The sequence below is a fragment of the Gallus gallus genome, chromosome 1 (assembly GCF_016699485.2).
Source record: "Gallus gallus isolate bGalGal1 chromosome 1, bGalGal1.mat.broiler.GRCg7b, whole genome shotgun sequence".
NCBI classification, from domain to species: Eukaryota; Metazoa; Chordata; class Aves; order Galliformes; family Phasianidae; genus Gallus; species Gallus gallus.
The window spans coordinates 184,297,982-184,311,834 of record NC_052532.1 but is presented as its reverse complement, the minus strand read 5'-3'; positions in this window follow the sequence as shown (position 1 = coordinate 184,311,834).

The window sequence follows — 13,853 nt, the reverse complement described above, 5'->3', positions numbered from 1 at the left end:
AATGCACCAGCATTGATGGTAGTGTGTGCTTTATGCAGAACAGAAGGATCCCAGGAGCCACTAAATTCACCAAAATGAATGCAACTCTGAAAAATAAACCCATACATAGAATAAGATCATACCCTCAAAATTATGTTTTCCTTAATGGTATGGAAGTAAAATATTTCTTTATGCTATTCTGTCTCACAACATATGTGAATAGTCTTCTTCTAATTGCTGTAGGGAAGGAAACAATGGAGGAACATGCAGTTGTTGAAGGGTGAACAGAGAAACAGATAATTACTGGTCAATTTAATCAGACATCAGTTTATGTTTATCTGCCTCTATAAAAATTTACTTCTGCAAGGATCACATGCTGTTAATAGTCTCTTTTCCTTCTGCATCTTCCTATTCTGCACAATTTTTTGTCTGCATTTGTATTAATTCAAAGCTATTCAGCAACACTGCTTTAATTCCTCTCAATTCCATACTGTGTACTACATTCCTACCCAAAATTACTTCCTCAGCATGTGGCTTTGACTGATCCCTTCTTTCTGTCCATTCCTGATTTCTGAAAGATGTGATTCTGCCCTTAATTACCATTCTCCCACAAACACACCCTTTATGTTAATGCCATTCAGTCTTTGAACCAGAAAACTTGCTGCCTTTTATTCTAAAAAAAATCCTCTTTTCTTTATGAAATATCTGCTTCATGTTTTAAAATCACTTCACTGAGCTGAGAAAAAGCAGAAATCTTAAAAATAGGGCTGAATGATTTCTAGTCATCAATAGGCTACTGGATGCAGAGGAAGAAAAAGAGGACTCTGTGTGATAAGAGAAAAATACTACCTAGACCTTTACTTCCACATCCTTGGAAATAAGTACATTGGTCATAAGTGAGACTTTGTAATTTTACTTATTTTCTTCGATACTTATGTTATACACGTATTATCAATGCTATATTTATAAGTGATCTATCTTGTGGTCTATTGCATTGGGTTTACACTGCAACATTTTGAGCAGGACCCAGAAGTGCCCTATGTCAGAGCAGAGTAGCTCCAGCTACTCCAACAGGGACCTGCTGCTGGGCACAGCTGTGCCATGAGTAATGATGGGTGCACCTCTGGAAGAGCAGTTCCACATAGCATTATTATGGCTTAACTTATGCTACTTATCAGCATGGACTTTGACTTGATAAAGCCTGAGACTGAGCCAATTTATGCCTAGGTGTTTTTTTGTGTTGACGTAATGTTTACTTCTAATCAAGATCAGGATCCCTTCTCTCTGGAATCTCATGTGGGATATAACATATCCTGTCATGGACACTAGGCCAAACTAGGTCAAACTGTGACACATGTCATGGCTATTGTTGACCTTTGAATTCATGAGTTTATGATATCAAATAACCATGTTGTAATCTTATGTTTCCTGTTCTTCCACCCTTTTTTCCCCCCTTTCAGTGGCTCTACTGAACCACTGAATTTTCACAGAACAATCACAAGTCCTACAAGGTGCTGCTTCACTCCTGATATAAACATTTCCACATTTTGATGATTTCATGTCATGTAGATATTGATTCTGCTGCCTGCCCAAGAGACTGATTTTTACAAAACTGTTACTGACATGTTATAGACAAATGACCAATTAACTGCGTGCTTTGATATTCTATCAGTCCATTCAGTAACATTATACTAACAACGATTTTTAAGCTGTAAAAAACAGTGGTGCAGTAAGAAGTTTATTTTAGATCGAAACCTTTACATCAGTTAACTTAAAATCTGGGGTTATTCAGACTCTGTAAAGAGCAGAGCAGACAATTGTTTGTATCCTCATTTAACTGTGACCTCAGAGTTCACTGAAGGTTTGAAGTTCAGTGTACTTCTGCTCAGATGTGTTTTAACAAATATAAATTGGCTTAGGAATGGAATCTTACTTCTGAATTTAGTTTGCATTGAAAAAATGAATACTATGGGAAGTGAGACAAATATTCCTTTTTTAAAAAACTTTTTGAGTTTTCAGTTTCTGAATACTTAAAAGTTTTTGAATAAGAACTTTCAGAAGACAGATAGGATTTTAAAACAGTTAAGTAGTTTTGGCTCATTTCTAGAAGAACTATGTTCAAGTTTGTAATAAAGATCCAAGAATATATAAAATCGAGCTTCAGCTTCTTGCAAAGCTAGTAAATATACTTAGATATACACTGTTACCTACTGTGAGCTTAATAGAAAATAGTGCACCTAAAATGTTCCACAGGCAGCTGTGTGAGCAGAAATCTGCCATTAAACTATAGACCTTCCTCAGCAATTCAGGAATTCATTAAAATATTTCTAATAGGCATTAGTCATTCCTCTCAAAGGGATACTAGCTTTCTTGCAATTAAAAGATATTAAAGTAAAAACTTCAGACACCAGACAAGCAATTAGCTGTGCAGACCAATCACCTAGTTACTCATTTATTCTTTAATTGACCAGAGTTAAATAGGTATTTTGACAAGGACCTGATAACTGAGAGAATAGTCTGAGCCTGGTCAAGGATATGCAATTTTATCTTGTGTAGTCGCATTCTGGATAAGTAGTAGCAATAATTCACATAGTTTTCAGTGTGTTTTAAATCCTTGCATGCTTTTAGCTTTGCATCCAGGGATTAGCGCTCTACAGATAATAATTTGGCAAACTGCATGGTGAAGCATGACTATAGGGAATAAAGAAAGAGTATCTTATTTTCCCTTCTTATCTAACATCTCTGGGGAATAAAAATAAGTCAGAAATTGAGGAACATACTCCAATAAGGGATGAGCTTGACCTCATGTTAATACAAAAGGATAGTAATAGTTATTCTGACTTGATGCTGCTTAAAATTTTGTACTTACATTTTCTTAAGTTCAATTTCCACTTTTTTCATACGTCTAGATCTCATTTTTTCTTTGACAAAATGCTGAGCATGTCTTGTCATAGCAAGAATAATGCCATATAATGATATTTTTGGAATAGACTGCAGGCTTCTAATGTAGATTTTATGAAAGGTTTAATGACAGTAGATTTTGACCATTTCACTGGCTAAAGGTTTTGCTTTTGTATGCAGACGGACTGCTAACTGTACCACCAAGAATTTATCCACAACTAGATTTATGAACTTTCTAATCCTCCTGAAAAGTCTCTTAGTTTCACTGAAATGTGAATTAAGCTTAAACACATTCTATAACTCATAAATGTAATTCTTCCAGACTTGCTTTACTAAAGAATATGTATGGGTACAATGAGACCTGTTGTGCTGGAGTCAGCCCTTTTCCAACACATTGAAGAAACCTGATTTTTTTTTTCCCTTCAGCAAAATTTTGGTGTTTTCAACATAAATATATAACAGATATTTATAATTCTCTAAATTAAAATAATACCCCGAGGGACAAGGATTTATTATTATTATTTTATTATTATTATTATCCAAGAAGCTACACTACTCCATCTTCTTCATTACTTTTCCTTTAACAGTTGAAATTCAGAATAGTTCCTCATCTGAGTATACACACTCTTTCACCTACACATACTCTTGTTTCTTGATTTACAACACTGATGATTTTATGCCAATCAGTGTGGTCAGCAGGACTAGGGAAGGGATTGTCCTCTTGTTTGCAGCACTAATGAGGCCCTACCTTGTGTACTGTGTTCAGTTTTGGGCCCCTCACTAGAAGAAAAATACTGAGATGCTGGAAAGTCCTCAGAGAAGAGCAACAAGGGTTGTGAAGGAACTAAAAAACAAGTGTTGTGAAGAGTAGCCAAGGGAACTGGGGTACTTTAGTCTAGAGAAGAGGAGGCTGAAAGAAAACATCATCAGTCTCTACAGCCTACCTGAAATGAAGTTGTAGGCTCCCATGGGAAGTGGTGGAGTCACCATCCCTGGATGTATTTAAGAAATATATGGGACATGGGGACATGGTTTAGTGACATACTGTATGGGAACTGCTGAATCACAGCCTGAACCTCTGATTGACCACCTGAGGAGAGTGCTGAGTCAGCTGCAGGGGCACAGGTGAATGCAATTCACCTGAGTGACTGGAAGCCTCGCTCCACTCCTCCTAGACCCCATTTAAGGGCTGGCTCCCAAAGAGGAAGGATCTCTAGTTGGAGATCACTCCTCCTGGAGCCCTTCCATGAGCCCAGGATATGGGTAAGCTCTTATTTTGTTTATTTTTTGTAATGTGATAATCTTTCTGCTCCAATACCTGTTTGCCGTACACATACTTTGTAGTCTTAGGTGATAGTTGGACTTGGTGAACTTAAGGGTTTTTTCAACCTAAATTACTATATGACTCTATAACATGCTTACTGCAACACTTCATTTGGAAATGCCTAAAGTCCAGAGATTATTTTATATAGAATATTTGGACAATACCTGCAGATGATTTGTCACTAAGAGTCCAAATGTGCTAGACACTTAACTAAAGGGTGTAGTAGATAAGGTAAAACAGAATTTTTAAGCTTCAGCACAAGGTATATTCTTTTCCTCTTCTGGAAAGACTGTTTTTGAAAAGTGTTTGGGGGGATTTTTTTTTTTTTTGATTGTAAGTTACACTTTGTTTCAATCATTGTCATAAGAAAAGACCTTCCTTAAATCTTGGGTTGGAATTCCTATGAGCTGTGTGTCAACTCCCTGAGAACTGGGGAGCTGAACTCACTATGAAACTGTGTTAATAAAATATTAAGGTTTTGGTTAAAGTATTAAGGTTATGATATGGTATTCAAATACTAAACCAATTAAATGTTAATTTTCTATTTTTTTCCTATTAAATTATTAATTTTATAACAGGATAAGTGAAACAGTGAAAACAATGCTGGAATGTCCCATGGTCATGATCAGTATTTGTCTGGAAAGTATGTTGTGAGAAGCTGGCACAAGATGAAATTGGGCCATCTACACAGCAAGCAGTTGAGTCCTGGGCCTTATAGTCCATGCTGAGTATGTAGGTGAATATTACTTCATGTCATACAAACTCATTTACTGTATTTTCTCCTATTGTTCATAAACCAAATCTTGATTTACCAAGGAATAGCTATTTATAACAGTTTATTCATAATGTGGATGGTTTCTCCAGCTAGAGTAACTGATTAAACGAATTAAGCTATCTTAAACTCAGACTAATCTTACAGCTAGGCTCACTGGAGTTGTCTTGCTATTCTTTTCACAGTCTATAAACCTAGACCTTAGAAACCTTTCAGAAAATATCTGAGAATTTTGTTCCCTCATGTCATTAATTAGTTCCAGTGCCCAAGACCAGCTTTCAGAAAAGTAGCATTATGAATACTAGTGATGTTCATAATTTTCTAAATCTGTTATCCTAAACTAGACTGGAAGGGATCTTCTAGGGATGTGAATTATTAGTACAATCTCTGGTGTATTTTCAACCTACTCTTAAAGACAATGGCTAGGCAATGACTCGAATGCTGCAACAGGCAGTCTGAAGACAGCAGTGTAGTTCAACTTTGTGAACACAAGTTGTATCACTATCCTCAGAATCAAAGAAAAGTTCCCATTTTGTCTGTGGTAATAACTACATCAGGGTAACTATTTCTCATTTCCTAAATTCATATTTAAAGATCAAGTAAATATCAATTTTCACAAGGAACTGTTTCTATAGGTAATTTTCAGTGAAAATTTTCACAAATTTTCAGAAGTAAATAATTTGAGGGGAAACTGGTTTGTGACTGTCAGGTTACAATGACTTAACACATTACACATCAGCTGAGCTAACTCAACTATCCAAGCATAAGCTATTTGCGTAAAGCAGATGGATTATATTTTGAATTAATTTTAGCTTCCATTTTTGTAGGTTATGTTTACAGTGAATTTCCTTGTGTTCATATCAAGCTAAGATTAATAAATAAACATGGTAAAAAAAGTGTCTGCTAAGGAATAGTTATTTCTCCTAATTGAAATCCTAATAATTTTTTTAGTTCTGCTTAGTAAAATGCCTTGCAATGTTTTCTTAAATGAGGAATTTGAATATTCATTAACTGACTAATCTTTGAATTTTAATTTCATTTATTTTATTTTACTCTATTTTTTTGTTATACAGTATTTACCTACAGTGGATATTTTAAAATTCATAAATGAATAAATCATTTTTTCAGATGATAGTGTCTTTCTCTATTTGATTTTATATATATATAGTAAAGGACAAATATCATATTTAAGTTGTAAAATCATAATTACCATAGTTTTGCAAAAGAAGCTGAAATTGAAAAAAACAAACAAACTCACTTATATTTAGTTATGTTGCATTAAGCCATATTGAATATGATTAGAAATCTGAATACTTACACTGAAGTGACAGTTATCATCATGATTTCCTTAATGAAAACTTCAGAAAAGGGGTATGCTGATAACATGATCTTTATCTGTCTGTGTTTTCTTTGTGGTCAATTTTTACAAAAATTAGTAACACAGTTCTGTGCGCTCTAAATTGTTCTACATACTCTTCTGTTCACCTTCTTTGTATGCTGCTACACATTCATTCAGTGAGCCCCTCTTCTTTTCTAGATTCTTGCCTTCTCCAAATTCCCTTCTTGCTTTCATGCTCCAGTATTATCTGCAGTACCCACCAGTTCTATCCTCATTTGAACTGCTTTCCCTTTCCTTTTCATTTCTTCTTTTCTCTCACTTCAGAAATTATACACTCTTTAGTAGACCCTTAAGATAGAAATATGACTATATGGAAATTAATGAAATCTGCCATTCTTTGCTGCATAGCAGTCCAAATTCATTGCTATATCATATAATTTTGATCACTACCGTGAGTCTGCTGTTACTCCCTAGATTGGAAGGCCACAAGTAGATAGAATTAGTACATGCTAAGACACTTAGAGGTTCCTTTCAAAGTTTAACAAAATTTCTCATGTAGAACTAAGAAATGCTGGTATAAGGTATCTGTTTTTATCTACATTTAATATAAATATGTGAACACAGACAAACTTTCCAAATATGAGCCACACAAAATCAATAATCTAAGTCAACTGAAGGCTCAGGCAAGAGTTCTGGTTTTCTCAGCATACAATTTTTACTTATGTTAGTTCACATTCTTAAATAATTTTGTTTATGCTGATGTTCTAGCATGTGGTAGAAATGCAGAACACATTTTGCTCTCTTTGCTGCTGTAGCTGATCTTCTGTACATTTTACTTTGCTGCTCAACTTGTTCTACATTTCCAGCATCATTGAGGAAAGCTAATAATTTTAGACCTCCCTGACAGCTATTTGTAACCTTGTATTCAGAGTTCTGAGAAAATCCTGACACATTCTTCTCTCAAAGCAGAATATTGCAAAGAGGATAATGTTTAAATGTAATACCCAGGGGCCACATTTGAAATTTGGACACAATCAGTGGAATTAACAGCATATAGAAATTGTCAGTACTTTTTTATATTTTATTACTCCACAGGATTCTGCTCATGTAAAAAAAAAAAAATTAGAGAAATAGTTTTCACTTCAGGAAGCCTTCTGTCTAGTTTCTATATTATGCCATGTTTAATTGGAGAATAAATGACCAAATGGAAAAATGTTATATCGAAGATTAATGCAAATGTTAAAGTAACCACTGTCTGGAGGTGAATAAGAAGGAAGAAATGCAATACTGGGTTCTCTGATTTAAAATAAGTAAATAAATTATTTTACAGTAAAAGGGATTGTTTGAAATGTGTTTCTTTAGAATATACTGGTTTGCTATGACATGCATCAAATCTGCAACACATCCCCATAGCACAGGCAGGGGACAAGTTAGGCTTCAGCCTATAGCATGCCTCATTCTTAGGAGGAATATGCACATGGTTACTTTCCTAATCCTGAATCCCACTGTCCACTGTTTCTGTATACTGTGCCTGGTAGAAGGTTATGACTTGCAATGAAAGACCATGAAGGCAGGAGGGGTGCAACTTGTGTGGAGGTACTAAATCATGAGCAGGAGTCTGAGACTCAAATAAGGGAGTAGGCTCACCTACACATCTTCAGCTGTGTAAGCTTTGCTAGTCTGTTACTCAGACACTATCTCCCTCATTTATTCTTTCTAATGTAGTACATTTCTTATTGATTCCTAGTGTTGCAAGACCAAATTTAAATTTTAACTATGGAACAGTTGAGAGTAACAATTTCCAGAGACGGTTATACCAAAAGAATAAATGCATCAAGAACTAGAAGTAAATACTCAGTTTATGCTGGAAATGGTGTGACTTACAGCTAGAATACAAAGTGTAGCATAGGATTACAAACTGCTTCACATTTGGAGTTTGAAAATACATACATGCTACCATTTTTGTCCTATATAGCCTTCTTTATGCAAAGAGCTGCTGAAAACACTCCCTGAAGTGGCTTGCTGTCAGTGATGAGCATCAGTATGCCACATGCTCTGTAAAGACTTTTTTGAATTCTTGGGAATTAAGGTGTTTTCAAAAGAAAGATAATGGAGTTTAGGTGATCACTTTCACCTCCCAGCTCTATGTGATATTCACCATCCTTGGAGCTAGTTCAGGTGATTCTATGGCTGTTAGTAGATATTAAGCAGTTCATTATAGTTGAAATTAGTAGAAGTTGTAAGAAAAAAGTCTGTCTATCAAGAAGACTCAGTGGTTTCAGAAATCATTCAGAAACTCCAAACCTGGAGGTGCATGCCCTGTCCCTGGAGGTGCTAAAGGTCAGGTTGGATAGGGCCCTGGGCAATCTGAGTTCCAGTGATTGGCAACCCTGCCTGTGGCAGAAGGGTTGGAATTTGATGACCCTTGTGGTCCCTTCCAACCCAATCCAATACAGTCATTCTGAGCTGAAAACTAAAGATACTGCCAGTAGTTGTGATTTAGGAATAGTTGGGCAAACATTCCATAGGTTTACATAATTATTTTTAATTCCATATGTGAAGACTCTTTCTCTTTTAAAAGAACAGTGTAATATAAAAGGAAATATTACAAAGGGAAATCTAGAAATGATGTTATACTATAATCTCTTCAAAAACCTTGTTCTGCACTTTGAAAGCACACCACAAATAATAATTTTATCTAGGACTAAGTACTAAAAAGTTTTAGATATTTTAAAAGTGCCAGTTACCTTATAGCATACTAGCCAGAAATGTATTAATACAGTGTTTTGAAGCAGATTGCACTGGGTCTAGCATGAAGAAATTCTACTCTTGATTTTGACCCCATAACGTTCCATTCAAGAGCTATTTTAAGCAATAAGGATGGTTCACTCATTAGGTAAAAATAACTCAAATAATACTCAGTATGACATTTTCATAGAAGCAAAATCTGTCACTAAATTGCCATAAATATTTTATTAACCTAGTATATTTTCAGGCTCAATCTTGTTCTCAAAAAAACTGAAATAAGAATGTCCTTTTGTTTTCAAAGGCATGGGAGGAAATGCTTTACCAATATTGTTGAATTATTCCTTGAAGTATACTTTTATGGTGAAAGTAAACAAACAATTCCAAAAGTTTAATTAAGCAATCCTTACTACAGAAATACCAGCATATAACTCTCTTTCCTTAAAAGCCTGAGGAAAAATGTGTTTTAAGGAAACCACATAAATAATGCTTGCAATGCCTAATGAATTTATGGAGAAAGTATGATGGGTTTGTACACTGTAATTCAGGAAAAAGGAAAAAATAAGCAAAGCACTCCAGATTTCTTCAATAGGAACCTGTAGATAGGTTCCCATAACAATCATTTCTAGGAGGCAGAGAAACTCAGGAAAACTGTTACTTTAAGTACAGGTGCAAAAATGACCCATATGAACATTCAGAAAAACATGCAGATGTGTCAGGAAATGAGCTAAGTGGAATATTGGATAATGTTCCAATATAAAACTAAAATAAAATGCAGGAGGTGGAAGAGGAGCAGTGTTAGGAAAGAGAAAGCCTATCTGGAGATGGAATTAGCAAAGTATGCCAAGAGTATAGCCAGAAGAGATTCTACAACTATTTTAACAGTGAAAGGCTGAACAAGGACAGTGTGAGTATGATTTAGAGAAAGAAAATACAGATAAAGCTGAGATAGAGAATTATTCTTTTTGCTGAGGTTTTCTCCAACAAGGTCTCAAAGCCCTTTAGAGTTAGGGATGAAAAAGGAGAACAATAACAGCAGATGAGGGCTGAGTCAGATACAGCTTCTAAAAACTCATCCCAAGCAAGATGTCCCAGAAAGGGACCAGTATCAGGTTTGAAAGGTCAAGGACATTTACAGAGGTGATAAACGCAAATATTGTATGTATTTTCAAAGGAAGTCTAAAGAATAATCCATGAAACAACAGGTTGCTCAGACTTACTTTGGTCCCTGGAAAGATCATGAAGTCAATGTCCTTGAATTACATTTCAAGACAAATGAAAAAAGTGATGAGGTTTTACAGATTGTAGGATCGTTATTTCAAGGTGTTTGTTTGTTTGTATGTTTGTTTGTTTTTTTAAAGGTTGTTTCATCCCTGTCTCCCCGAATACTCTTATATCAGGTTGGGCTACTGCAGTCTGGTCAGACAGAAAATTGAATAGTAAAAAAATGTTGCGTGATCACATCTAGACACTGTGTCCAGTTTTGGGACCCCAGTACAGCAAAGGTACTGATAAAATGAGGCAGGGCCACCAGGATGATGGGAACTGGAACACTTGCATCATGAGGAGTGGGTGAGAGATATGGTCTTGTTCAGCCTGGAGCAGAGATGGCTTCAGGGGAACATAACTGTAGCCCACAGTAATTATGTGGAAGCTGGAAGTGTTCAAGGACCTAGGTGATGTTCAGGACGCAACTGGATAAAGCTGTGAGAAACCTGGTCTTAGCCTACACCTGACTGTGCTGTAAGCAGGATGTTGGACAGAAGCCCTCCCAAGGTCTGTCTCACTGCGAGCAATTCTGTGGTTCTCTGAATATTCTGCAGTTTCCTGAAGAACTTGAATGTATTATAGCTTTGAATGAATGATGTTTGGTTCCTGCAAAATTAATTGACTTTTTCAGCTCAGGATGCAGGCGTTTGGCATCACAAAATACAATCTATCATAGCATTTTTATTTATTCAGACTACAAATGCCTTCAGTGAGTCTAACAAAACCAAACAACAGTCATTTTCAGATCTTAAATAATGAATCATGAATAAGTGAAGCAAACAGATCATAGTAATTCACATAAATAAACTTCCATGAATGTTTTGGAAACAATCTAATAATGACATTTACAGAAATTGGAATCAATTTGAAAATGATATCTTGGAAGCCTTCAGTCAAGATTAATTAGATCATTTATTAATGAGATTATTTGATTAGTTCTGCTGTATATACCTTACATATTGTAAACAGTGCAGGATTGCATTTGGTCAGTAAAGTGTCCTATTTGTGCTCTAGATTATTTGTATTCACTAAAAAATACTCTAGAGAAGTTACACTGAAATCAGATTGTTTTGCTTTGTCAAAGAGCTTCATTCCATTTCTTTAATTACTACCTCAAATTACAGAATAGCAGACTGTTTTTCTCCTAAATTTTCATCATCAGACATGACGTACTTGTCTAACAAGTGGTTTAGAGATTTCAAGAACACATGAAATTCAGTTTCTCTTTCCTAAATTACTGATTGCTCAGTGAAGGAAAAAATTATCTGGCAAAATTTATCTGCTTTGCTTATAAGGCAGAATTATGTTGAGTAGTCGAGATTTTCACTGTTACAGTTTTTCTAAGAGACAAGCATATGCATTAGTTCTTTTAACTGTACTATATCAAAAAGTAAACATCAGAAAGTAATCCTCAGAGAAGCAATTGCTAAAATAATTACATTTTTAAACTACAAAAACATTGAACCCCAAATCATAAATACTAATAGTCAGACATGATCTGAAAGTACTCAATTGCATAGATATATGTGTTCCTTTTGACATTTACTCTCAAAAATTATCATTATTCTTCTTTCCCAGAGATATCCATTCTGCATACAGTCAGGAGTCTCTAACTCTAACTTCCAACTTCTAAGTGTCTTTTAGCCACTTCCAGTCTCTTAATTTTATGCTGCTGTTCCTGTATACAGTTAAACTTGAAAACTAAAAAGGAGAATGCTACAGCAGTTCTTAACTTTTCTTGGTTTGTTTGTTTAACAATCAGGACCCTCAAGACCTTCCACAGGGCAGCTTTCAGTGAGGTCTTCTCACAGTCTGTACATGTATTTAGGACTACCTTGACCCAAGAGCAACAACTTGCACTTGGCCTTTTTGAACTTCATGGGCCCACTTTTCAAGCCTCTCTAAGTTCCTTTGGATGGCATCCTTTCCTTCTATTTTGTCAACTACACTACTCATCTTAATGTCACCAGTAAACTTAGCAAAGGTGCACACAATCCCTGTCTAGGTAGTTGAAAATGCATTTTGCAAAGGTATCAAACATATACTATTAATATTAATATTCTGAGAATGATCAAAACTCCTAAAGGAGATAAAGAAAGTGATTTCTTGAACCCCATTAATTCAATTACTGAATCATAGAATCATAGAGTCATAAGGTTGGAAAAGACCTATAAGATCATCCAGTCCAACCGTCCTCCCATCACCATTACTACCACAGACTACTAATCCATATCTCGTAGCTCCTTGTCCAGACACCTCTTGAACACTGCCAGGGACGGCAACTCCACCACCTCCCTGGGCAGGCCATTCCAGTGCCTGACCACTGAGAGAAACTGACCACTCTGAGAGAAAAAGGATTTCCTTATGTCTAATCTAAACCTCTTCTGGTGCAACTTGTGACTGTTTCCTCAGGTCCTGTTTGTTGCCTGGGAGAAGAGGCCAAATCCCTCCTCAACACAACCTCCCTTCAGGAAGTTGCAGAGTGCAATGAGGTCTCCCCTGACCCTCCTCTTCTCCAGACTAAACAATCCCAGCTCCCTCAGCCACTCCTCGAAAGGCCTGTGCTCCAGACCCCTCACCAGTTTTGTTGCCCTTCTCTTTTCTGGACACGTTCCAGAGCCTCTATGTTTTTCTTGTAGTGAGGGGCCCAAAACTGAACACAATACTCGAGGTGCGGCCTCACCAGAGCCGAGTACAGGAGGATGACTATTATTATTATTATAATACTTATTATTATTGAGTTTCTGGCTTTATTCAAACTTTTTTTCTTTTTTCCCTCCTGATCCTTCCAAAATGCAATATTAGAAATCTACACTTGCATTAGAAATTCTTATAGCATGTAAAGTTCTCTAGGATTTGACAGAACTTGCATGCCAGTTTTCAGAATCAAGAAGTTTTAAATTCAGAAGCTAAAAATCTCAGTTCCATCTTTATTTTCTGGAGGGGGAGCTAGGTTAAATGTGAGCCTCTAAACATGAAGGAGAGCCTAAACAAAATTCTATGAGAAAATATTTGTCTATAGAGGTGATACAAGATGTGATGAGATAAGACAAGATGAGAAAAGATGAGAGAACAAAAAAGAAAATCTTCATGGGAATTGTCTTTCAGGTGAGGTGAAACAAAAATAATTTAAACATGGTAAAATTTGATCTTACTAAAGTCCAAGGTTTCAGCAGCCAATGGTCCAAAAATATACAGATGTCTAGCCTTATTGTAGTAGTGATTGATATATCGGAACATTTAAAATGAAGTTTATGGAAATTTATGTTAAATCAGTGTCTTATGATAATTCAATTATCCAAACACAGTCTATGGTAATAAAGGATAAAATTTCTTCACTCTTAATCCCTTTGGAACTGACGATCATTTGTAAGTAAGTTTAAGTCAACAACTATGAACCAGCAAGTTGGTCCCATATTAACGCACAGACATATGTAGCATTCATCTTGTTTTGTTTTCCAGCTGCACTACAGACTATCACGAATGTACTTAAGATAAGAATGCTGCTTTACAAATTATCAATA